This window comes from Pyxicephalus adspersus, chromosome 10, assembly GCF_032062135.1.
Source record: "Pyxicephalus adspersus chromosome 10, UCB_Pads_2.0, whole genome shotgun sequence".
Taxonomy (NCBI): Eukaryota; Metazoa; Chordata; class Amphibia; order Anura; family Pyxicephalidae; genus Pyxicephalus; species Pyxicephalus adspersus.
The window spans coordinates 9,863,665-9,889,985 of record NC_092867.1 but is presented as its reverse complement, the minus strand read 5'-3'; the positions used below and the strand labels follow the sequence as shown (position 1 = coordinate 9,889,985).

Here is a 26,321-nt window from a genome sequence, read left to right as displayed (position 1 = left end):
CCACTGCTACTGCTACAGCAACAATTCAAATTGTACATCTCATACATATTTCCTGATTAGGAGTAAAGCAACTACAAAAACATGTCAGTAGGGATAAGCGAGCGAGTTTTTATAACTCGATCTCGCAGCGAATTCGGCCGTTCTCACTTACCGAAATTGTAAGCGAGAATGGCCGGTGTACATCCGCCGATCGAGCTGGAATTAAAAAAAAAAAGATTGCACGCTGCGCTGTTCAATGAATGCAGTGCCAGCTGCAATCATTGATCAGCTCAGTGTGCAATCCCCGGCATTAGAGGTTTAATAGGTTACAAGTTTCCACATTCAAAACCTCTAGTGCTCTCTGATTGGCTGAGGAAAGCTTTCCTCAGACAATCAGGGAGCATTACAGGTTTTGAATTGGGATACTTTGTTCCCATTTAACCTCTAGTACCAGGGATTGCAAATAGGATTCCCAGAGCTGCAAGAATGATTGCAGTCCTGAGAATCCACTGCGATGCCCGAGGATCTTCTCAATAAATGCGGCCGCATTCATTGAGAACAGCGTGCGATCCCCGGCACTAGAGATTAATTAACCTCAAGTGCCCCAGGGATCGCAAACAGGAGGATTCCCAGGGAATCCTGTGAATCCCCTGTGAATCTTCCCGTTATAATTTCCTCGATCTTCCGATGGTTTCGCAATATCGGTTCGCTGAAATTTTGCGAAACCATCAGAAGTTCAAGTAAATTTTCGCAAGAGATGCAGAATGGATGGAGGACAGAACAGCTGTGAAATGTCTACTGTAAGCATCATGTCATTCATAGCTGACTTGCTTTGCAAAATCTGAAAGATGTGATTTTTTAAATCCCAGTCCTTTTAATGGTGCCAATAATATGTTAAAAGTTTATTTTTAAAGCAACCCTGCTTCTAATGTCAGAGTCTAGATAAAATACTAACCAAAAATTAACAGATATACTTAATGATCCTTCTCCCTGTGCCACATAAAGCAGTGGAGAAGAAATCCAGGCTGAAGTTTCGTTCTGAAAATGACCTTTATGGGTGTGTCAAACTATTGCGTTCCCCAAGGTGCTTTGAGGTTCCTCCTGCAAACTCAGAAGGAGGAACCAGTAAGCACAGGAGGACTTTTAGTTAGAGTTTGGTATTGAAGACAGTCATTAAAAGTGGTCATATCACATCACAGAGTAAACCAAGGTTAACACACCTTCTTTTTTACTGTTTCTCATATAATGTTTAGTTTTTTCCTTAATTAACATCTCTAACAGTAAATCAATCAGACATTTTCTGCATAAATTAGCATATAAATTACTAAAAGAAACAGGCAGATGTTTCTATATAGACAGATATCATTTTTTCTTAATGAAGGAAAATGATATGTCAGTCAAAGATAAACCATTGAACTTTCTTTTATTCAAATATGCTAATACTAACATACCATTATTTTTTTTTCTTTTATTGCACCTGCCTGAACTTTATTATCCATTTCCTGATCATTTACTTTATATTCCCCATTAGACTGCATATTGAACTTTTCACTGGATGCCCTCAGCATTCTGACAGAGCTTTTTTCCAGTGATTTCTCTATTGTACTGTAAGTTTTTACTGCTACATTGACAGACACATCAACCACGTCACTATTCTGAAAAAAGGCAGCATGCTATTCTGCAACCTGTGCTTCACTGATAAGACTGTGTGTCCTTAGAAGCAGTATGACTTTGAAATTCAATTATACCACCAAGCTAGTGATCTAGGGCAATGTGCATGAAATACACTCTGAATTAGGTGGATTCAGGTATCTGCAGAATCCTGACTTCTCACTGTAACTATGATACAATAGTAAAAAAAAGTGTCTGTGTATGACAGATGGACCAGATCTCCTGTCAGACACACATAGGCACTGTATCTAGGGCCCACAAAAGAGAAGCAAAGTATGGTTAAATTTTTTTTTCGATTGCTTATCTATTACCTGGTAAGTTCATAAAGCATTATTTTCTTTAAGCCCTTCTTAAGTTTGTTGTTAAAGTGGAAGGACTAATTAAAGTCCCATGTGGGAGTTACGTCATCCCAGCCTGGCCTATCAAGATGGACCTCCAGCAACAGAACAGGGATGGCAAGTATAAACTGGGTTTAGTTTGCATTCATTTGTTAAGTTTGCACACAAAAAAAAAAGTCTCACTGGAGTACAGACACTACCTGAGCCCGAACACGGAGTCTATGTTAAGCCTATTGTAACGGATTCTTGTATTACACTATTGAACATGTAATTTGAGTAAGCTGCTCTATTGGGCCTTTTCCTTTTGCATGTTTTTCCTTCTCCCCACTTTCCCCTTTTATGTCTGCCATGTTTATGTCTGGTGTTCACCCCAGGTTTTTAAAAAGTTAAACAATAAGTTTTGTTATACACTTTGGTCTCAGTTTTTGTTTATGTTCCCATCTCTTGCTAAACATATTATTTTTGGGGTTTCTGTAATATGTAAACTGTAAAATAAAGAAATGTTTATTCGTCGATGTGGACTTTTTTTTCAATTTATGTACCAAAGCATACGTACCAAGTAGTAAAAGTAGAAGAAGGATGACAGCACAATATGTGTTTTTAACTTCATAAGCAAAGGCAGATCTCTTGACTATAACTTTTCAGTATTGGTTTCTAAAAATTGTCCCTTGGAGCATTCTGTGTTTAGACTTTCCTCCTCCATGTTACTAATAAATGCATGTGGTTAAAATATTTCCTATTTCTGACTACAAATGAATGCCATGGAAGTGAGGTGCCTAGATACAGAAACCCCTTCAGCTAGAGAATATAAAACAATGGCTTGATTACCACAAAGCTCCAGAATAGACAAAGAAACAAATTTAAACTAATCTGTCAAGATTCTTGCAATGAATATATATTAGAATAGAATGGTATTTGTGCATTGCAGTGGATCACATTCATTGCTGACTGCAACCAGCTGCACATCTACAGCATCCTGCAATGCATCCGTGCTTTCACACACCACAACATACAGATGTGCTTTACCCTTCAATGAGCCCACTGGAAAGAAATAGATGTAAAATGTTCATAATAGGAGGCTTGCTACATACATATGCAGGATTTTTGACTGTCTAAAAGATATTGGCAACATCAAAAAAGAGAGGGACGACAGTGAGTAAGTCACGAATCATGGCTAAGTCTTTCATAAAAATTGTATCCACAATACCAGTTTTAAACTACACAGTTTTCATAATGTATTGTATAGTACAATTTCACTTTATATCTTAGGATGCAAAGAACAATAAGGATTTTACATTTTTATTTCTCCCCTAAATGGAATTAGCCAGGTAATGGCAAAGAATACTGCCTGTGATGAGTGCTATTGCCCAAATTCTCTCAGACACTATATTACTGTCAGTGACCCGGAGATACATCAGGGAGGATCAATACAATGGATAATCTTTAATGATCTCTGCGAGGCCCTCAGCTGCCCTCTTCTTACTGTGCTCTGATTTTCAAATTGTCGGCTGCTGATTTGTCTGCTTATATTCGGAAGAATCATAGCACAAACACTGGTCAGCGTTTGGCTTGTGGTGATACAGATATAAAAAATCTATGCATGTATAAGCACAGGCACCCAAAAAAAACCAAAACATTTATTTAACAGAAAAAAATAGCGACAATAGGGTATATTTTAGAGAACTTTTTGTTCTGATTATAAATGTATTATTCGACTACCTAGAAGTACCTCTTGTTCATGTCTCCCATCTGTACAAATGATTTGTAACCCTGTCACTCAAGGTTCTGACTACAAGTGGTGATTTCAACAAACCTTTAGCAGACATTGGCCAATGAGGTAATTATCCGGAAACACACAATAAGTTACACCACAAACACATCTCTGGAGTGCAAGTGGACAGAAAGTAGCTGTGCTGTTATACTGTATTGGTTTTTGCCAAATGTGGTGCTGTGCAATATGGTCAGAAATATCTAGTTTGATGTTTGGCACAAGGCTAAGTGTAAGGAGAACCATCGGCACAGCAAGGACCATGAATCTCCTAAAAATACTCCTCACTCTAACTGCAATATTAATATGTACAATAACTCATTCTGTATATTCAAACGCATTGTTGACTTGTTTGTCTGAATCTGTAACACATATGTCAATTTCTATTATTATTGTAACTGCATTGCTTGTCCTGAATAATGGTGTAACTTGTTAAAAATACGTTTAAAAAAAAATATTCCTCACTATGAAGGTTTTATAGCCCTATGCAATACAAGACCTGGTATATCACATGAATAACAAAGTTTAAATAATGCACTTTTTTTTTAATATGTTAGAATGTGTTAAAAGTCTACTAAAAAAAAGCCACAATAAAAGCACATGTAAACTGCTCTTTAAAGCAGATGATGGTGTAAATTGACTTTAGATGTATGAAAACTCAAAATCTATTGTTAAATTTTTGGCACCGTGTTCACTTTATATATTCTAGTACAAAGTTTTCTTAAGAAATACATTTTTTTGTTTGTAAATCTGTGTTCGAAAACTGAAGATACTTCCTGTTGCAGGGCTGATAACACTAAAATGTTGAATCACAATTACCAGCAGAGTAGTCAGCCTGCTTAGTTCCCAAAGCTCCCTAAGTTTTGCCACCTATTTCTTCTAGACCGAGACAGCGGCTTAGCGCTGTCAGCCTACTACAACAGGAAGTGCTGGCAGATCTTCAGGTAGGAAACTTTTCAAGAAATTCACCAAAATTATATATATATTGTTTTTTTTTATTTTATTTAAAAAAAAAAAAAGTATACAGAAAGGCATGGTGCCTAAACTGAAAAACATAGATTTTCATTTTATGTATACTACAAATTTCACGTGTGTGTACTACAATTGTTCTGGCTAATATAACTATTACTAGTTTAACTAATATTGCTATTATTACTACTTTGTTTATGCTTTTATTTATTTTTATGTCTCATCCTACAGTTTACATTAATTTAATAAAAGCTTTAGATATATAATATAATATATATAATAAAAGCTTTAGACACAGTAAATATTGCTTAGCAAAGGGTTCCCTAAGACAAAAAGTTTTTTGTTTCAGGGGTTTCTCCCAGTTAAAATGTTTGAGGCTGCTCTAAATAATGCCTACGTCCTAAGATTGTGATGGTGAGTATGGAGACACTACAATCAAAGATGGACCTGGTCACATTAAAGTCAAATATTGTAATGATCGCAATTTCCAAATTATGCAGGTGTGTTTTCCTTCTGCTGGTATCAATGTGTTAGTGTCCCTGAATGTATGCCTGACAATGTAGCTTATTGTGTTCCTAAAGCAACGCACACATGTACAATAATTATCATTGGAAACGAACAAGGATTGTCGCTGGAAATGAACGACCGTCCTGCCAGATCTGATCGGGCAAAAATTGTTCGCAATCTATTGTGTGTACAATTGTTCAGTGATCGGGGATGGTTCAGCAAGTACACTTTCTCCTTTACATGTCACTTCCTGCATCGTTCAAACAATCGTATCTAGCGTGTGTACATTATTGGTGGCATATATTTGAACGATCGTATTGTTACAGCATGTACAGAATTGTACACATTACGCTCGTTCAAAATTTTTCTAACGACAATTATTGCATGTGTGTACTTAGCTTTAGTTTTAAACATTGTCTTTCTTCTGAGCCCACTATAGACTAAAGACACTCATGACTCATACACATCATTGAAAGAGGGGGAGAATACTACATAGACTATGGAAAGCCTTACTAAACCTGTATTTGCTTCAAGTGTATGAGGCTGCATTTACACATTTGACTGGCCCTTAAACCTAGAGGTACAATTACTCCTGCATCGTCACTGCATGTTGCTGCCATACAATACACCACTCTTCTTTAAGAGCCCTTGCATTCTCTTTAAGTTCTAGAGAAAATTTAGCTTTAAATAAAAACACCTTTCTAGTTTGCAGAGAAATATTGTAGCACTTTTTGGGTCACTGCTGTGTTACCCTGTTGACTAGTAATTATACAAGCACCGAATCTGATTACCACTAGAACAATAATCATGTTCCTGGATATTAGGCAACTAATTACTACCTAATTTTGTGTGATTGAATACTAATGAGTGAAATTTACCATGAGTATCAGCACTTGATTTTTCCAGTCTCAAGGTTTCTATTTTCGTGTGTTTTGAAGTGTGAGATCATTTCTGGCAGCTGCTAACATGGGGTCTAATTTAATTTTGCTTTTTCATAGCAGTTTAATGACAGTTGCAAGATCTTCTTGTGGCTCATGCGTGAGCCGACTGTATTCCTCTCTGAAATGAAGGGCTCTTAAACAAAGACAATCATGTCTACCTGCGATCGGCAGGTCATATCAAATGCACTCCTCTGCTAAAAGAGAGCCATTAAAAGCAGGACTGTCAAGTTTTTTTTATGCATTTTACTTGCATATATAAAGTTGTGCCTCATCTTCAGTTTTAAGCTAGCAAAAGCTCCTAGCAAAGATTTTGTTTTGCTTTGTGCAAAAAAATTAACGCTTATAGCAGGGGACGGCAAACTCCGGCCTTTAGGCCAGATACAGTCTAGCAAGTAGTTCGTTCTGGCCAATGCCCCCTGGCTGGGGGCATTAGGGACTACCGGAGCCGGAGCCACTGGAGCTCCGGAGCCGGAGCCACTGGAGCTCCGGACCTGGAGCCACTGGAGCTCCGGAGTCGCCCCCTTGCAGCTGCTCCCCTATTTACTACAGCCAGGGTTGATACTTCCACCGCGGTAAATAGGGAAAGCTCCCTGAAGGTAAATCCCTCTCCCCTGCAATGCATACAGAGGGGAGGGATTTCAGTTCAGGGGGCGTTACCTGTTGGTGGGCAGAGCCATTAGGGCGGGTCCGGCCTACTGTGCTCTGGCCCATCCCATAAATAGCCTAGTGGCCATAAAGCCTTGCCGACCCCTAGCTTAAGAGGTCTCTTGGTGTTTACCCCATTGCATTTATTTATGGTTGGTAGTTAAAAATTGGGCATAAACAAAATGCCTATAACCTAAACAGTGCTTTTTGATCAAGACTGCAAACAATGGGTGTTGATTATGGAAGCATCCCTTCCTATCAACTTTGGGCATGTACATAGACATTAAAGGCCCAACTAAATAATACCTATGTTCAGTCAGTTTCAGGCTTTATTAAAAAAAAAGATGGACATATCAAAACCACTTTCATAAAGTTAACTCAAACAGTGTATTGATTGATAAATCTATTTTAGTTAGATCATTAGGGAATCAGAAGACACCTAAAGTGCACTTGTTCCCAACTACTCATAAACAATTAGCATATATTTAGAAAATTCAGTAAAAGAGCTTAAAAATACCTCCCCTCTTTGGCTACTTTGAATAGCATTGTTTATTTATAAAAACTGCAATAAAGGATCTGAGGTCTGTTTCTAAGCGCTTAGAAACAGTTACTGTATGTTAAAATTAGAAGGTTGGAAGGCTGCACGATAAGAAAAAAGTATTCAGTGACATAATTGTAAACTTTGGAAATTAATTTCTCCAAAACGTCTACAAATACATAGGTGAAGAAGGGTTTGTTTTAAATTATTTACTGTTTGTTCAGAATACGGAATAAACTTCCAATGTGCATGACCTCGGCACCTAAACAGCAGGATGGCGGATGGCTATATGACCAAGCCACCCCCAGTCTCTCCATTAGTAAATCATTTGTGGCATCCATTTGCTATATAAATACCACATCCAATACATCAAACTTGTGAGCCCATTTTATCTGATGAACACAGTTGCTCCCCTTAGTGTAACAAATAGGTGAGAAAAAGTACAATTTTTCTAAAAAGCAGTTGAACCTCCTGGAATTTGATTCATCACTGAGCCTGTAACATTTCTATAAAATCTTTTGGTTGAATGATGGTAAGAAAGTGGCAAAAAATCATCTTCAGAACAAGGTTTAACAGCACATATAGGTTGTAATAAAAATGCCACTTCCCAAAATAATCAAAATTAAATTTAACCACAAAAATATGATTTTAAATAGTGTAATACTATATTTTATTGATATTACATAAAAATGATAAATCATCAAAATCATAATTTCAACTACAGAACAATCCTAACACTCCTATTCAACGTTTACAGCAACTGACCATAATATGCCATCAGACATCTGCAGAACACTTCAGTTTCAGTAACACTACAAAATCATATAATATAACATAACCTGTAGGCTGCAACTATTAGGAGTTGCCAACCTTTACTTCATTGTTTGTTACTGCAATCTCCTACATTAAATTTACAATTTGTCTTGCTACATAACCCTTTATCACTGTTACCAAAAGCAAAGGAAAATAGATGCACAATATATCAAACAATTTAGAACAAAAACATTCTGCTAGTTTTGTGAGATTTCAGTAAGGATCAAGGACATTATTAGAACTAAGCACCCAGCACATCCCGAAACAGTTTTCTTTTTTGATCTGCATATTTACACAACCTTATTGATGTGGGGAGAAAAAATCACCAAATATATGTCTAAATAGATGAGCTCTTCAACTGTAGCAGGCTTAACAGATTTGTGGTGAAAAAAAATGAAAGTTCCACTTGTCCTTTGCAGAGATAGAGATAAGCCTAATTATTTTTCTGTGGAGCTCTCATTTAATATCACCATCTGTTTTACGGTAACAGTGTTTACTGTGTTAGTGAAGCCAGAGTTCTTGTTTGCATCAAATTCGCAAGGGTTCCTGCAATTACAGTGTGTTTATGTAATGTAACAAGCCACAGAGAGAACCTTGATATTTATACCATATGTCACAAAGGCATTCTAGTCACATAAATGACAGTACGAGTATAAAGTAGTACACTGCTACCTTTAAATGTATTAATGACTTATAATTCATGAATCACAATACCCAACAAAGAATATGTTTCACCTGAGCTCCCAATGGTGACTATAGGTTAGGAACTTTAGATGAGCTCTAGGCTGGTCCCAAAAAATAAAGATTGAGGCATGTGCTCTCTCAGTACAAGCTGAATTGTACGTTCATTTTTGTGGCAATTGGTTGTGACTTCTAAACTGTGCAAGATGATCAGCAAGTGGAGCAGGGACAAGACCAAAGAAGATGAACAGCTTGGTCCACCAGTCATCACTATCATAACCTGTGGGAAGGAGGGGGGCAGTTTTTATTTTTTGGGCCAGCCTGGGCTCCACTTTAAGATTACATATTATCTGGACTCTATAGCGGTCAATTAACAAACATAGGTTCTGCCCTTTTTTACCTTTTATAAAAAGACTTTTTAATGTTCTATGAAAACAAAGCATGCACATGCAATCGGAGCTCCAGATCTACTATCAAATATCAATTACTGATTGAAGAATTAAATCCATTATCAGAAAGGCAGCCAGGAAGCTAACAGAAGCTTTTCAGAAAACCAAAATCACATTCCATATCTACTCATTCCATAATCACATTCCATATTTACTCATTCCATATTTTTACTGTTGCATATGTTTTTAAATGCAATAATCTCATGTCTTACTGTAGTCCACCTCTAGTGTGCGTACGTAACGTTAGTCACTAATAACAACCAAGCAGCCAATGTCAAATAGAATATTTACAAAAGCATGTATAGGAAGTAGTTTTCATGCTGTCCAAAGCAATTTGATGTCTCCCTTCATGTCCATTTACTGAATCAGAAAAATGAAAAGGTATCTGACAATGTATCAGGGGCCGCAGGTACACATTTTCCTTCACTTTCTTTTAAATGCATGCAGGGTACTTAAAGACCGAAGAACAGCAGGATGAATAAGTATTATAAAAAAAAACAAAACAAAAAAAAAAAAACAGCTAACCTTTTATATGTACTCAGTCTATCGTTCATGTTTCCAGTGCGTTACAGGAAAATGATTAGGAGAATATGACTTGCTGTGGGGGGGAAAAAAGTATGCTTTTACTTTGGGTCTATATATGAAATTCCACAATGATGACAATATATGCATTGACTGTAACTAGATAATCGTAAGCGCTAAAATTTAGATGATTTGGGTTATTTCCCAGGTGTGGCTTTAAACACTAAGCAGGCTTTGAAACATATAAAAATAAAATGAAAAGTGCTGGTTTGCTCTTTGGCAGGTAGATTAGCCGCATGATGACCTCAGCTTTAAGCAAGGCTATATTTTATATTTTTTACTGTTTAACAAATAATCAACTTTCAAAAATGAACAGCTACAGGAAGAGCTGTTGGCCACCTTGAAAATATTTAAATGCTGGTACACTGTTAAAAATAACATGACCTACAATAAACCTTGTAACATTAGAAATAATGTTGGCATTGTATGATAGAATTGTAGGATAGAATTCAAGAAAATCTGCCCTCACATACAAAATCGTGTGAAACAAATAACTACACCCAATAAAATTGTTGACTTATTCCTGCTCATAATATTTCACCAGAAAACATTGGATCTTTATTGAAACACTTGACCACTCATCTATGCAACATTCCACATGGTTGCAATACAATTGCATTTCCTTGCATGAAGTGCCTGTTTAAGATATCCCAAATTTTAATGGGTTTCAAATTAGTTTTAAAGTTTTTAAACACTCAATTTCTTCATTTTTAGCCATTCCTTGATTCCTTGCACCGAAAGATATATTTCTGGTTTATTTTAAGCTTTCTTTCAGATGGACCTACATTCTAATATATCACACCCAAACAATGCAGAATTCATAGATGACATTTCCACTGCTATGCTTCATGATTGGTAATTGCCTCTTCTCTGTGGTCTGAGGTCTTCAATCTGCACTAAACACATCTACTCTTATTGTGGCCAAACATCTTTATCTATAATTTGTCAGTACATGGTAAAGTTCTAGAAGGCTTGGGTTTTGACTGGAATGGCAAACTGCAGTCTTGCTTTAATGTTCTTCTAGGACAGCAAATATTTGTGTACATAGCGTACACAAGAGATGTCATCATTTTACAAAATACATTTTTAGTACTGTCTTTAGAAAAACACACATTAAAACTTTTAAATAAACAACTAAAATAAGTACAAAGATGAAATACATATAACGGAATTGTTTCCTATACCAATGAATTTGTGATTCTCTCATTTAGTTTAAGAATTACACAACTCAGCATTGCTCGGTTTGACATTTGAGAAGACCTGATTTTACTCTGCTGCAGTTCAGTAACGTAGGTCTTGTCCCACCTTTAGTCTGTGAATGAACAGTGAAAGTAAAAGCAATACAAACTGATTAATTTTCTCTATTCTTACATCAGCAAGTTCACTATTAGCACAAAAGAACTGCAGCACAGAGACTGACTGTTTTTGCTTTGAGTTGTGTCCTTCCTGGAGTTCAGCATTCAAAATGCAAAGCAATGAATTTTACATTTGATTTTGTTATTATTTCAAATTATTTTTGATATTATTTGACTGATATTTCTTTACTTTTGCATATGTCAAGTTGCCAACATCAGGCATGCATGTGTCAAGTTGCCAAAATCTTTCCTTACAAATAGGAATCCCTTCAATGACCTTTTCTGCCAGATTCAAACTAAAAGTTATATGAAATGGGCAATTATGGCTTCTCTATGTACATATGTCATTAAAAACTATATTAAGAAACTTAGTTTATTGACATAAATAAACTTACTAATTCAATTTACTGTTACTATTTTATATAAAACTGATCCCCATTCTTACCCTATAAGGATAGATAAAGCAAACACTTAGTTTTAGTACTGTACTTTAGTTTAGTACTGAATGTTAGCATACTTCACTTGAATACAAAACATTATACAAAAGAAAATGTAAAAGCTTTCAACATCTGATAATGCAGCGTCAAAACAAGGTTTTAGCTGTAGTTTCACACAGAGTGTGAGAAAATCAGCTTTGTGGATAGAACCACTTTAGAAAAATTGCATAGTTCCCGTCCAAATCGGATAGAAAGTCATACAGTTGTGAGAAACAGTGGATCATAACTAGGGCAGAATATTAATAATGCTAACTCCACTATAGTAAAATGTACATCCAAAAAAAGTCAGGTGTACTATATAAGTGTTTAAAAAAAAAAGTACAAACCATTTTATAAATAACAATGCTTGAGGAGTACCAGGGTAGGTATTGTTACCCTTTTTGTGCCTTTTTTCAATTAACTCCTGTTATTTTTTAACAACCCAATTTACTGTTTTGGTTACTTTAGGTATTTTTAATAGCAATGTTTAACAGAAAAAGAGGTTAATACAGAGAAAACAGGCTTTTATATTACAAAGAAAAAGAACAATTTAGAACAGTAAAACTTTTAAACCTTAAGAAACAGGGGCTCAACCACACAAAACCAGTGACCTGGTACACTGAAAAATGGTCACATGAAGAACAGCCGAGACATGGATTGTGGTTCCACTTACTTTCATTCCCAAACTTATCAGGAGAAAGCCCTCTATCTTCTCAGGGACAATATATTTTAAGTGCATATAAAATGGAAAGCAATCAGCTCCCCTACTGCATATGTTCAGGTCCCATGTACAACACATCCAATGCATTCTAAAAGCACAGGAACTCCAACATAAAAGAATTTAGGCTGTTGCCCCAACAGAGGGAAAAGAAGCTGCATCTACCACATGTCCCCCCACTAGAACCCTACTCATTCTTATTCAGAACACAGTCCATGCCCTCAGCCTACTGATGGGTACAGCCCATCTTCCTTTCAGTAAAGATATAACTATTTTTACAGCAAAGTTGGGAAAGGAAAAATAAAGAGAGGGAGAACTCTTAGTACAATATAACATATACCACACACAGGCAGAATGCAGGCAGTTTGGATGTCATCCACTCTGACTTCCATAAGAAATGTTGTACATTTGTGTACCAATTCAATCTGCATCTGCCTGTGTATAGTATTGTCCTGCATTTTAGATGAGCTCATTGCACAATTTAGAATTTGGCCATAGTATTATCTATTTACCATCCCTTTGTTCCACATTCATATTTATTGCCTACTAAACTCTCCCCTACCCAGGTTCAATTGATCCTCCAAATTCCATGATACTTGATTCAGTTCAGCCATACCAGGGCCCAAAGCATAACTATTTAAACATCAAGAATGGTCACATGGGACCCTAGTCACGTGTCCAAATTTCAAGTACTAAAATTATAAGTGCTTGGGAATTAATCCAAGGAATTGAAGCAGAAATTGTAACAAAATTGGAAAGACAACAACACTCTGCAATTTCCACCTCAGGCCCATAAAATGAAGCTTTATAAAGAAACCAACTGAATTCCACAAATCTGCTGCCATCTTCACAAAACCACCTATGCTGCCTTTCTGACCCTGACTTTTACAATCCTACACCTGGAACTCAGCTTTCAAGTTGATACTACAGTTGCAAGACTTGAAAGCGGAGTTCCAGTTGTGGTATATTTCTTGCCCCAATGAGGCTGCAGTCCCACGGTGGACAAGTGTTGTTTAGCAGACTGTCTGTTAAAACAGTGGATAGCTGGTAGAACCAACGCTTAAATAACCACAAGAAGAGGAAAAGGGGTATGTGTGTGAATAGGGGTGTGTGTGAGGTTGAAATAAAATGATTGTAAGTGTATATTATCTATAAATGTATTTTTATATACCTATCAGCTCTCTCCTATACTGGTACATGGTCAAGATCCGGGAATATGCTACTTGGGCCAGCCAGGGGATTAGTGTGATAAAGAGTTGTGCCAGAATACCATTCCTGAAAGTAGGGCCTACTAATCAGGACTCCCCCTTAGGCACACACAAATTGCAAGAAAGGCAGAAAAATTTATTTAGCTATTTAAAACAGTCCAGATGTTTATCAGCAGTTGGACAGGGAAGAACACCAATCAGGTAGTTGCTCTTTGCACACCTAAACCCCCAAAAGACCCACTAAAGCCATGAAAAGCCTCATCCTGTCTGACTTCGTAAACTGTCATAAAGGAACACACATAGGCCAGGAGTCAACTGTGAGAATTCTTATCTTGTTCTAGTCTCTTAATCTGTAAGGCAAGGTTGGAGATTGTATCAGCTATGTTGTCCACCTTGCTAGCTGCCCATGCCACTGGACATCTAGATCTGCTGCATATTAGGCCTCCAGCCTGATGAGCAGGGCCTGTAGTTAGTAACATGTGGGCAGGGTCTGAAGTTGGTCCCCCTGGATTGCAGGTCTCATAAAGGATATAGTCAGATGACCCATGATGCACCAATGGTTATTACCCATGGTGGTTGGCATACCAATAGATAGTGTGCCAAGAAATGCCCACTTCTCCAAACTACAATTTATCCATCAGTGTGTTTATGCGCTCCAGGGTTGTATGTAAAATAAAATAATTATGTATTTGTACACACTTAGTTTCATACATAATTATGGTACAGATATTATGTAACATATATCCAGTCTAGTTAAATATTCACCAGACTGGAGTATATCTGCTAGACAAAGTAGTTCTAGCTCCAGTACAGACAGTTTAAGCGAGTCTTTATGCAATCCCGACACGTTTTGCCTCGCTAGGCTTCCTCAAGGGGGTATAGGCTTAATGACTGTACGGTCTGCATATAGGTTCAAGAAGAAACATTTTGTTTGGTTTTATCAAATATAACATTATGTAGGTTGAATATGGAATAAAATATATTTAATGGTTGTGTATTAAGTTTGATGAGTGTAAAATATAATGTACATATCAAGATTGAGTGCTCTTGTGTCTATGCTAAACCAATCTGAGGTATTAAATACATGATAATAGTGATTATAATAATAGTGTGTATGACTATGTTTTGAAAATAATGAAATATTGCTGCAGATCTAGTATATTAGTGATACTATTAAATAATATACAAAAGCTTAACATGAGAATATTAAAAAAAGGGGAAAGGAAATTTTGTGCCAGAAATGGCTACTTACATTCATGCGGATGGAAACAAATATAAGTGGTCACCTTTGTAATATAGGTGTCCAAATAAAGTCCTAGCTATGTAGGTATGGTAATTCGCAGCGAGTGAGGGGATGCTGGTGGGGGTAAAATAAGGTAATTTATAAACTAAAATTTTTGTTGTCTTTTGAAAAACAAATATTTTTTATTATGTTTTTCATAGGACAACAAAAACTTTAGTTTATAAATTACCTTATTTTACCCCCACCAGCATCCCTTCACCGTAGTCAGGCAACTAAAACAAAGTCACTTTTTTTTCTTTAGCAAAGCCTGTAACGTGGATATGTACAAGGATTATCATAAGTAATTAAATCACAACTAAAGCCATGCAAGTATATTAGATTCAATCCTACTTTATTCATACCAAAGGGCCATTATTGCCAAGATGCCCAGACCAGATTTAACAGTGAAAGCACACCTCAGTTACCTTGACAATAACTAATTGACTAACACCAACATCTTTTACTGCTGCCACGTCTTCTTAAAGTTTATTTTTGGCAATTAAGCCCCAAACCTGCATGCAATCACTGCAACGTTACTGTGATTGCATGGTTGAAAACCTCTCCCGCTGGATCCTGATTGTCAATGGAGGCTTAGCAGTGATTGACAGTCGGGGATGAAAGATATTTTAAAATAATGTTCCATGTTTGGGAATGATAATGAGCACACTTATAGAGGGGTTGCATTATTTTAGGTATTGACTGAATACTTGAATTGACAGACTGAATTATCAATGTTCTACACTTTAGTTACTTTTTTTCCTCACAATTCAGTATTTCTAGATAACTCTGAAATGTTCTAAACACAATATGGCCACTTGTATACTGCAGAGAAATTATTCATCTGTAGCCTTTCAAATTCTACACTGAATCTTTGGACTGATGGAGTTAAATACTCATTAGAGGTAATTTATGCACCTGATCCTAGAGTTATCAACCTTGCAAAAAACATTAGAAGCACCACAATATTAAAAAGAAATCCCATGGTTTATAACTACTAACTATATAATGTTGTTTAATATCAACTCTTTCTCCAAACAAAATACTTGAATTTCTTTTCAGCCCCAGTTCCCTACCATACCTAAATGTGCTGGCTTTCTTTTTTTTTTTTAACAGAAAGATTCCAAGATGCCATCCTTCTGTCTTTACAAATCAACTTGATCCGGCCTGTTCTGGACTCTGCCAACTACCTTAGTACCAATTGCGAAAAATACTGCACTACATACACTTAAAACTTTCTAGCCTCAAAACTTTACTCTTGAGTGAATATGAACACTCCAGAGACTAAGCATTCAGATATGTTTTATGGATTTTGGACAAGGGTAATCTGTTTTTTTAGCTGTGTAAATCTAAGCTTATGCCCTGTTAAATAAAAACATAGTGTAATATGTCATGTAGGATTTACCTCATGATGGTCAAGCTGGCTAAAATGGTTTCCTGATGGTATGCTTCCCAACCCCAAACTGAAACCTAAACTTTTTTTTGGTCTTTACTTATGATTGAGTCTTTTTAGCAGAAGTCATGGATTTAAACCTTCCGCCTTGTTTGTGCCAAGGGATATACCAAACCCAGGAAATAAACTGTGACAATTTGAACTTTTCTGGGTCCCCTCTTTTATTATACCAGATCATTTTGAATTTGAATACATTTTCCTCACTAACCCTGGCAGCCTGGAAGGCCCTTATTAATTCATCATCACCTTTGCATAAGGTTACTTGTGCTAGTAGAGGACAGTTTAACAAATTTGATACAGTCTCATGGGGTTAAAAAGAGCCTATGAATACTGTATCATCTTAGATTTCTGTATGGTATTGAAACCAGACTTAATGTATAATGGTACTTCTTGCTTATCTTTTATAGCAATGAAATTGAAATGATGCCTTGAAAGTTTGAAAATTCTCTGCTGAATTCCTTCTTCTATTAATCCTGAATATATTTTGTTTTTTCTTTTGGAAGTAGTGATTGAAATGTAGAGAAGGCCATTGCCATTATCAGTGCTTTTACCTTGCTACTCCTTGTAACCATGGTTTCTTTTATTTTGTTCTGTCATTCTATTATTTTTCTTTGGTTGATCTGTCTGCAGTGTGCTCCACTGCACTGATGTCACTGCTCTTTAGGATTCCCACAGCTTACACTCCTTTTGCCAGGTAAAACAAAATCATATTATTGCATTTTAAGTGCATTTTGCATTTACCTTTATTTATCATTTAACAAAAACTGTTAAATACAGCACCAAGTCTATAAGCGGTATGACAAGAAAGGTCTGCCTATCAGGGTGCGTAGCACTGCATTGTGTCAACAAAACAATTAACAAAATTTGAGTAAAGGTGGAAAGAGAAAAGTAGTAAAAGTACTTCTTTGTGATGCTGTTCTTCTATTTGAAATCAGTAGGCTGGGGTGGGGAGGTGACCATATTTTTAGAGGCATAATTATAGTCAAGGTTTCCCTTCTGTTCCTACAGACTTTCCACACCTTTAATATTTCTAGAACAGAATAATTTTTCAAAAGATACCTGAGAGAGGTTAAACTCATTTAGTTGTATTATCTGATGAGGGCTGAACTTCCCTTGAACAATATTTAATGTATGGAGAGAAGAAGATTTTGAAATTGGTAAAAAACCAGGAAGACGGTCATGACAAATGGAATGACAACAAGAACACAAAGCTTGATTTCATAGTGTTCAGCTCTTCCTCTGCAGGGTATGATCTAATCATGTTTTTGGCTGCTCCCAACACTACTGTTCTATAAATATGGAGAATTTTTTATTTACATAGATTACTTTACTTTTAGGAGTTTGGAGACATGTTTTTGTTGTACGTTATGCTGGACCTTAATTTAACTGTCTACAGAAAGTAATGTCACCTTCTTGAATTTAAGAAATTTGACAGGAGAATTTTGACAGGAAAACTGTTCACTAATTAACATTTATATTTTAATATAGCTAAATATAGCTAAATCAAGGGAAAGGAGCAGAGAAGACTGATCAACAGGGATGACAAAATTGGGACCTACCCCAGAGTCTGTCTTTTTTGTGTCTGTAACTTGGGTTTCAGACCTTTGTCTTGTTTAGTTTGAGAACATTTCAGATAAAAATATTCTAAAACTAGCTCACTTAAAGAAAACAGGAGAGGGGAATTGCATTAAGGATTATTCTCTTTAACAGGACACTCTTCATTGAATCTATCTGCGGTAATGAAAGCATTGCTGAGGGAATGCTATTCCACATCACAAAATGAAGTGTGATTAGCAAGTTAACCTGAATTTGTCACTCCTTAAGTGTAACAACATAAGGCAAACTAATAAAAAGCAAAGGTTTACTCTTGCAAGTTTCCTGCAGGCACATTAAAGCTGAGCCCCGAGGAGCTTCCACACAGCAGCCCATACTACTGAACTCGATACTAAATGAACCAAAACTCTGAAAGCTGGCATCCTTGAAAGCAAAATGGGCCAAGAGCAAAAGAGAGAGTAAAAGACTCCCTGTAGCCCTGTCGGTGCAGGGAACACAACTGCAATCTTCCAGGACTGTACAAGGACCCTAACAGACTCAGGAACTCACACAGAAATATAATACTGTTTCCTCCTGGTGATCTATGCCTTCTGTCACTAAGGCTTTAGTTCTGATATGCAGATTATTACACCTTCATTGCCAGGGGACAGCACATTACCATTTGTTTTGAGTGGCAAAATGTTGGCTTTTAGAGTCTGCCCTTTGCTCTCAATGATGCATTGTCGGCTAAAACAGGATACAAATCTAATATCCATAATCTGGTTTGCAGACAGTACTTTATTTAATGAAAACAAGATCGGATTGCTTTTGTCAGCAGCTGCTTTCAGAAGAAACAAGCAGATACAATAAAAACAAAGTCAATGATGTTTTGTATTACCAATGGATTCTGTTCTGAAACCATGAATGGATTTTAATTTTTATCCAAGGTATTTACATTTTAAATTTGTTTTGTCTATGTTATACTGGCTAAACCAATTTTAAATAGAGAGCTGCTTGGGTCCTGTTTGTTCTTTTAGTTCTGAATTTAGTTCAAGGTTATCACCCAGTATTTGTCCTTTATTCCCAACCTACACCACTAAGGAAAACCCTCTGTGACTAGGTGTGACAGACCATGTTCCTCCCTCAGGACTGGCTCTTCCCTGCCAGTAAACTTTCCAACCTCAATAGCACCAGAATAAAGAAAGAAAAGCTTGCATGTATACATTTACATACATGTCACATTTTTTTCAGAGCTTTAAACTTTGAACAAATGAACGTGTCAGGTAGGTTATTCAGATCATTACATTAGGCTGACACATCACCTCCTCACTGATCACCAAATAGGTTTTTATTTATTTAACAAAAGGGAAAGATGACACTATCACCAACACATATTATACTAGAAATATCAATTTATTGAAGGAACACAAGCTTTCCCATTTGTAATGTAATAAAACTGTAGCTACCAATGCTGCAGTGTTCTGCATTTATTAATAATGGGCACAGTTTATTTGGATGTCCATGTGAAAATGGTATTGATATAAAGAGGTGTATTACATAAAAACAAATATCAGTTCTATCAAAAGGGAGATAGATTATGCGTACAGTGCTATTACAGTGCTTTCTTTTATCAAAATTGTGCAGTTTCTTTGGGATTGGAAGTTGCCAGAGGGTAGAAGCCCTATATTTTTTGAGTGGGATCTTCTTTGGGTCTAAGGAAGAAAAAAAACTTTAAGCAAGATCAGTTTTTTACAAGGCTGTGCTGCCCCATCACATTATTTTCTTGTTCTCCCCTCAGATCACCAAAAGTCAATGTAAATTATGAGAATAAGCAGATGTGCTGTAGCTAATAAACCTTTCTCTCCTAATTTGTAGACTGTAAGCTCTTCTGGGCAGGATCCTCTTCTTTTCCTGTGTCACTGTCTGTATCTGTTTGTCATTTGCCACCCCTATTTATGTACAGTGCTGCGTAATATGTTGGTGCTATATAAACAATATTAATTAATAATTTGCTGAGAAGTCATGTTTTGAGTGAAATACTTGGATTGTCCTGGTTAATTTCTTTGTCTGAAAATGCTAATTACCCAGCTTTTGTGCAAAAAAATGCAAATAAGAACTTCTGATTTCACTGGCTGTATGCATGGTACAGATCAGTATCCTAATGGCTAAAATATAACTACATACAACCTTTTTTCTCTATAGGAAAAGGGTTTAAACCTCTAAGCTTTTCAATGTTGGATGTGTGCCCATTAGGGAGATTTCTTTTTACTTCCTGTTCCAGAGTCAAGAAACAGGTAGAAATGCGCACAGTTAGGAAAAATTCCACCTCTTACAGGGGTCCCTGGTACATGTTTCCCAGAGTGAAGAGAAGATTTCCACTCTACTCTTCTATAAAAATGCATTGTGGTTTTCCCCTGAGCTTCTGCCTGGGTGACAAAAACAGAGGGATGATCTTTCCAATAGAAACAAAACAGCATTAAAACCCCACAAATGTTCTAGCCTCTGTTCATTGCATCCAAAAATAGTTTCTACCTAAAGTTATTATTATTATTATTATACAGTATTTATATAGCGCCATCATATTACGCAGCGCTGTACAAAGTCCATAGTCGTGTCACTAACTGTCCCTCAATGGAGCTCACAATCTAATGTCCCTACCATAGTCATATGTGATTAATGTAGTCTAAGGTCAATTGTTAGGGAGAAGCCAATTAACCTAACTGCATGTTTTTGGGATGTGGGAGGAAACCGGAGTACCCGGAGGAAACCCACGCAGACACGGGGAGAACGTGCAAACTCCATGCAGATAATGTCCTGGCTGGGGATCGAACCTGGGACCTAGCGCTGCAAAGGCCAGAGTGCTAAGCCCTGAGCCACCGTGCTACCGTGTTACAGAATTATCATTGATGCTAGGCAACTGTTATATATAGAAAGCAGCCAGCAATGGTAGCCAGAGAATTTATTTGGCCAAAAGTTTGTGTTCACGCAATACTTTTAGTTAATATCTAACCAAAGACACTAGGAAAGTGTATAAGCATTTAGTACCAAAATGCCCATGTCATGGTAGCTGTGACTTACTATGGATAAAATTACTTTCCTATCCCTATTTTAACATCCAGCAGTTATAGAATGGGTGTACAAAAAAGTTAAATAACTTTAAATGTGGCATTGTCATCAGATGCTACCTTTCTCAGTGTGTGAAATTTCTTATCTGCTAGATCTTTCCTAATAACTGTAATTTCTATTATTGTGAAGCTAAAGCCTTCAGGAGCAACAACAGCTTAGCCATAAAAGTATACCGTGTAAACTCAAAGGACAGACAACAGTAAAAATGGCCAATTTTTTGTTCCATCACTCACTAAAGAGCTTGAAAACACAGAGCTTCAAAACTTAGCACAAATACAAGAACTAAGCTTCATGAATTAGGCTTCTGTGGCTTAGTAGCTGTACACAAGACTAAAAGATCCATTTATAAAGCAGAGAACATTGTAACATTGTATCATTGTAACATAAACCATTTCTATTTTCATTTCCATGGACCATTTCCATGATCCATTTACCATCAGAAAATTTTTGCTCAATGTCAGATTATGTCAGACAATGTCATACTTCTAAGAACAGAAGTGATGATACAGGAGTGGATGATAAGTACACCATCATTGGACTTAAGAGTAGTGGAAACCTGTTCTCTGGAAATGAATGATCTGGGTTTGGTAGATGTCAGGAGAGTGTTACCTTATGAACTGCTTAGTACCTACTGTGAAGGTTAGTGGAGGAGGGATAATGGTCTGGGGTTTAGGGCCGTTTGTTCCAGTTAAAAGTACTGTAAATGATACAAAGATAATATAGAAAACTGCATTCTTCCAACCTTTTGGAAAGCGCTTTGGGATGTTCCTTCTCTGTTTAAGCATCGCTGTGTCTCTCTGCACACAGCCAGATCCATAAAGACATGGTTCTTACAAATTTGCTGTGGAGGAACTCAAGTGGTCACTCAGATCCCTGACCTCAACCCACCTGAACATTTTGTATTCAGACTGTGAATTATTATTTACCATGGTTTAAAATGGGATACCTGCAAATTCATATAGGTGTGAAAGTCAAGGGGGCGACAAGCCTTTGGCCATTCAGTATATAATGTGTAATGCTTGTTTTATAACAAATGTAGCCAATTTAACAAGGAAAAAAATCGAAAATAAAATAAAAGATATACTAGTCATTTTTTTTTATCTTCATAAATGTTTTCAATTGTTTTATTAATATTTTCCTATTTAAGGTCATTATTTAGTACCTGCCTTTTCATCACTAGTTGATTTGACTCACTTAGGGATCTGCAATGAACCAATTTTGTTGCAGCCTTTAGACATTGAAAGCTCTTTTATTTCTTACTCTATTTAATATTCCTTATTCCTTACAGTTATCCTGAACTCATTTATCATTTAACCTTCAATTTAAATCAACAAACAGCCCCTTAAAATCCATAAACAGCTTGGTGATGGGCAGCACACTGTAAACTACCCAAACTGCTAAATTATTGATAACTCGAATATTGACTGCGACTTCAATTTCCTTCAGGTGCTGCTTATAAAGAGGAAATGATTTACATTGCTTCACTTTCATTTCTTTTCACACAGAAATAATATGGTTTTCAAGATCATTGTGACTTTTATAAATTTCTCAGAGGCAGAGACTGAACAAAGGAAGAAAAGACCTCAACAGAAAGTTCTATGTGATCATTTTATGTCTTCCTAATGCCATTTCTTTTTTCTTTTCTTTGTTATGTGACTGAATTCAGTTGAAGTTTTTTTTATGAAACTTAACAGAACATTAATGAAAACAAAAAGTACTGAGCATGTCTTAAAAAGTCACCTAAGCAGGTCAAAGAATCTCAAATCTGTAAAGCAAAGCATAAAAATGAGACAATGTCCAGTAAGCTTTCAAAAATACAATACAGAATACAAACATTGAAATGTCAAGTGAATGAATGATAAAAGGACCAGCCATTCAAAAGTTCCAGTTAAAAATGGGTTATAAGGTAAATATGTTTTCCTGAATATCTGAAAACTAGACGCTAGACCTGTTTCTTTAGTTTAGTGATACTGAATAGTTAAGGTTATAGCAAAAATCTCCAACACCTTCTGAAATGTATTTCATTAACACAGAAAGAGAGCAATAAACAATGTCAATCTCATCTTGCCAGGTAATTACCAAGCCACACCCCAGGGGTAATAGTACCAAAAATACAAAATAAATTTAGGGGGCTTTTTAGGCATAGTAAAATACTAATTAAAACAAATTAAATTCACAGATATATTTTACATTAAATATTAACATATATGTCCACAAAAAGCTCTTGTTGTTACATGTAAAGTGTAACTATGGACCAAATAAAACATGAATTATATCATGAAGCTCATCACAAGCGTGACTAAGGAAGCAGATTTTATTTAGAGTCCCTTCCCATATAAAGTTGTAATACCTGTTGATCCTCCCTGTGGGTGAGTTATGGACAACTCCCTTTAACAGGGTACCAACACTGTTTATTTCACAACAGCAGGGCCGCTGCCATCAGACATTTCTGAACAAATATGATTAAAAGCTGGCCATTGTACAAACAACCTCTGTCACTACACTAGACTCTTTCATATTGTGCAACAATATATTCTATTATTATTTTATGTAAGCATGCCTATAGCTGAGACTGATGGGTTTTATTAGTCCAAAATCTATTAATACTTCTTAACCTTAAACATTATAGTTCCTGCAAGTTTTCTTGTTTCTTATTCTGGATCCCAAATCACACTGAAAGTCTTGACTTCTGTTCCACATACGTTGTAAGCTCCTTTCCCACCAATCAGCAGTCCAATGTAATAGGTTATGTTGGCCACAAATGTTTCCAAGAGAAAAAAAGCCTTACCATTCCTGCTACAATCACATATATTAAACATTGCAATGAGCTGTTCACTGGACACAAATAACATTGCAGGACCAGGATCAGACCAGAGGGTTTGTTTGGCCAGGATTAGACCTGAATCAGTCCAGATGGGTAGTTTAATTGTCATTAAAGTACTGTAATGTTATATATATTCAGAGCTATCCTTTTACAAACTATTACAAAGTGTTTAAGGGACACTTTTTTTCTACCACTAGCTGCTGCTAGTATAGTATATGCAAGTGCAGCAGAATTTTACATTTGACATTTTTGCCTTTGTAATGTATGTACTGGCATCTATATTCACCCTGGATGCAACGAAAACAATAAGATGGTTTTCAAAATCATTTATGCTTGAATTTTCAATTCGTTTGCAGATACTTTTTTTACCGTTCACCTTTAACTTTTCCAGGAATATCAAAAAAAAAAGTAAAGCTCTACGTACAACATAACATTTAACTGCATATGGCATAGTAAACATTTGTACACCTCCAATAAATGGGCAAGCTGCCCAAAATTATTAATTTAGAAATAGATAAATGCCAACTAGTTTAACCCCAAGTCAGAAACTGATCTTTGCACCAGAATTACCAGCTGCACTCACCTACTAAAGACATGACAAGAGAGCATCTTTCAGCCTTCCTGCTGGATTTTATTATATTATGCAGAATATAGCAGGAACATGAGACCCCTCCATTACAACAAGATGAGTGGCTCCTTGGATGGGGTTGGGACAACAATGAGATCTAAATTTACCAGTCCCTACATTATGTGATAAACTAAGGGTTGGTTCAAATTATAACTAAGATTTATTAAGATATTAGAGATTCTGACATCCATATCCTATATCCTAACATTTAAGAGATGCATAGCATAATAATTGTTACCAACTTATCTATAAATGGTTCAAATCAAAACCTAAAGATATAACAGACCACTTTTCAGTGTTCCATGCAAGAAATTTCATATAATATATTTCCTTACATATGTGCATACAATAAATTATAATTTTTACTCCTCTTCCACACCTAAATATTCACACAAAAACTAAATAAGCCCTAGCGCACACCAGGAAGAAGAGAAAGACCACAATTTTGTTTCTCTTTTTCCAGGACTAAATATTTTTCTGAATTCATCTGACCTCGTCATTGGAAACCTGCATCCAATATGGGCAGAAGCTCATTTGCATTGCATATAGATAACGCCAGCACAAACCGCTGGCACTATGAATATAAAATGACATTTTGCTACTACGATTGCTTTGCAAATTAACTTTGCTGTTTTCCCCCCTGCCATGGAAATGCTGAAACATTAAGGCTATGCAAACGCAGATAGGGAGCACTGTGAAGGATAATAACAATACATCTTACTTAATCTATCAAGAGCCCTTTATTTACTGGATGTTTAAATCATATTTCAAATTAAGGTTTTGGAAGAACTGAAAGAATTGGAAGTCTCCATAGTGAGTTTCTGGTAAGAGGCTGTATGCAAGAGTGAGGCTGTTCAAGTTGGAAACTGAAATAAAACAGACTGGAATGATAATTTCATAACCTTCAAACCCATCTGTTTTACTCATTTTGCTCCAATATACACTTTGGATTTCCAAAAGAACTTTTCTGAGCAAAATAGCTTTTAACAATTAGCACCTCTACATAATACAGTGCAAAACCCAGTAGGTAGTGAGGTTTCTGGATGCATGCATTTTACAATTCTTTAACTTGTCATGACCTGCAAAGGTCTTTCACAACAATGAAACAATTAATACAAAATTTTGAAAAATTTAAGCTTAAATTTTTTTTCTTTATATAATTCTAAAAAAAAAGTTTTGTTTTTTAAAAATTACAGTTTAGAAAAAATCAGCTCTGGCTAAAATACTCACCTTAGGTCTAGAGCAGTTTCCAAAATGACATTACTGTTCTGCCACTAGATGTCTTCTGGGTCTCTCTGCCTGGAAACAACACCATGAGTTGAGTGTGTCATGGGCCCTTTCGCTGAGGAGGCATCATCACCTAATCCTTTAATAACAATATATAGATGCACAGTGCAGAGCTGATCTCTTTACATCCGTGCTGCATTTTGCATTCGGGAGATTGACTTCTACTGGAAGAAGACAGAGAGAAAAAAGCATCAGGAGACACCAAAGAAGGTAAGTATATATTACATAAAAAAGTGGCATACCACAGGGAGGGGGTCTGAACAGGTCACAGTAGGTTTTAACTATTTAATTTCTGTCTGAATCTTACTGGGGAGATTCCCCTCACTACCTGTAAAGGCAACACATTAAATAGGAGGAAATCTTCCCACAGTGAAAAAAAATCCTTCCTTTGACAGTTGTCACCAGCAAAACTGTCCTTGGGACATTTCCATTCATTTGTTATAATGGAATGTTCACTAGAAGTGAAAGAGTGGAGGCATTTTCCAAATAGAGACAAGGCAAACAGAGAAAAAAAATGGGATTTAGTTCCATTGTAACCTCTGCAACACAAAGC

At 36.3% G+C, this 26,321-nt stretch overlaps 1 protein-coding gene across 5 annotated transcripts in view; it reads right to left on the bottom strand.

Moving 5' to 3' along the window:
- LOC140338836 (zinc finger matrin-type protein 4-like) overlaps window positions 1-26,321 on the bottom strand; it is a 289,898-nt gene that overhangs the window by 186,360 nt on the left and 77,217 nt on the right. Inside the window, exon 1 of one of the 5 annotated variants that reach the window (XM_072423153.1) lies at window positions 25,712-25,921. The exons of the other annotated variants lie outside the window; for them this stretch is intronic. The gene's annotated coding sequence lies outside the window, so the exon portion shown is untranslated. Of the gene's footprint in view, window positions 1-25,711; window positions 25,922-26,321 lie in introns of those variants that run through there. 5 annotated transcript variants of the gene reach the window in all.